The following is a 1,833-nucleotide window of genomic DNA, read 5'->3' as shown; positions in this document are numbered from 1 at the left end:
TTTCCAGTATCCAGGACTATGAAATCAGCAGGGATGTAAAGGCCTTCAACCCTTACTAACACGTCCTCTTCTTGTCCATAAGCCTATTTTCTTGAGCTGTCTGCCATCTCTAATGAGATTTTAGCAGCTTGCACCCCAGAGATTCCCAGTTTCTCTATTACAGAGACGGGCATGAGGTTTATCCCTGAACCAAGGTCACACAGAGCCTTAAAGATCATGGTGATTCTTTAATGCTTAGACACTAAGAATTCAAGAATGCATATGGTAAACATGAAAAGACACAAAACAAAAAATCATCAAGATCAAGCAAGAAGACTTACCAAGAACAACTTGAAGATCATGAAGAACACTATTAATGCATGATATTTTCGAAAAAATGCAAGATGCATATGCAATTGACACCAAACTTATAACATGACTCAAGACTCAAACAAGAAACACAAAAATATTTTTGATTTTTATGATTTTCTAATTTTTTGGATTTTTATTTTATATTTTTCAAAAAAATTATTTAGAAAAAGGAAAAATAAGGATTCCAAAATTTTTAATATGAAATCCAGGAATCTTGCCATGTTAGTCTTAAAGCTCCAATCAAAGGGTCTGGTTTTAACATATAATTACATGGGCTGGAGTGATTAGTTGAATACCAATCCCAAAGTAGTTTGGGTATGGCTTTACAGCCAGATATGATTCAACATATTTCATGAAACACTAGAATTCATTCTTAAAAATTTTGAAGCCATAGAATAATTTATTTTTGAAAACATTTTTTTTCTTTTTTTTTTTGAAAACTTTTTTTTTTTCGAAAACAAAGAAGAATTTTTGAAAGATTTTTGAAAAATTTTTGAAAACAAAACAAAAAGAAAATTACCTAATCTGAGCAACAAGATGAACCGTCAGTTGTCCAAACTCGAACAATCCTCGGCAACGGCGCCAAAAACTTGGTGCACGAAATTGTGATCTCCAGGCTCGAACAAATCCTGGTAATGGCTCCAAAGCTTGGTGCTCTGATCTTAATTCATAATTGTCACAACTTCGATACAACTAACCAGCAAGTGCACGGGTCATCCAAGTAATACCTTACGTGAGTAAGGGTCGAATCCCACGGAGATTGTTGGTATGAAGCAAGCTATGGTCACCTTGCAAATCTCAGTCAGGCGGATTTAAACATGAAATGAACTATTATATATTGCTGGAAAGCCCTGGATGTCTACTTTCCAACGCAATTGGAAGCGCGCCATTTCGAGTTCTGTAGCTCCAAAAAATCCACTTTGAGTGCAGGGAGATCAGAATCCAACAGCATCAGCAGTCCTTCTTCAACCTCTGAATCTGATTTCTGCTCAAGTCCCTCAATTTCAGCCAGAAAATACCTGAAATCACAGAAAAACACACAAACTCATAGTAAAGTCCAGAAATGTGAATTTAACATAAAAACTAATGAAAACATCCCTAAAAGTAACTAGATCCTACTAAAAACATACTAAAAACAATGTCAAAAAGCGTATAAATTATCCACTCATCAAAAGTACTACTGTTTTCTATTCAATTCTTCTTATTTCGCTTCTAAGATATTCATTCGCACTTCAACCTGAATGTGATGAACGTGACAATCATCATCATTTCCTATGAACGCGTGCCTGACAACCACTTCCGTTCTACCTTCGACTGAATGAGTATCTCTTAGATCTCTTAATCGGAATCTTCGTGGTGTAAGCTAGAATGATGGCGGCATTCAAGAGAATCCGGAAGGTCTAAACCTTGTCTGTGGTATTCCGAGTAGGATCTGGGAAGGAATGACTGTGATGAGCTTCAAACCTGCGAATGTTGGGCGCA

Source organism: Arachis ipaensis, chromosome B09, assembly GCF_000816755.2.
Source record: "Arachis ipaensis cultivar K30076 chromosome B09, Araip1.1, whole genome shotgun sequence".
Lineage (NCBI taxonomy): Eukaryota > Viridiplantae > Streptophyta > Magnoliopsida > Fabales > Fabaceae > Arachis > Arachis ipaensis.
Note: the sequence above shows the minus strand (reverse complement) of the source record.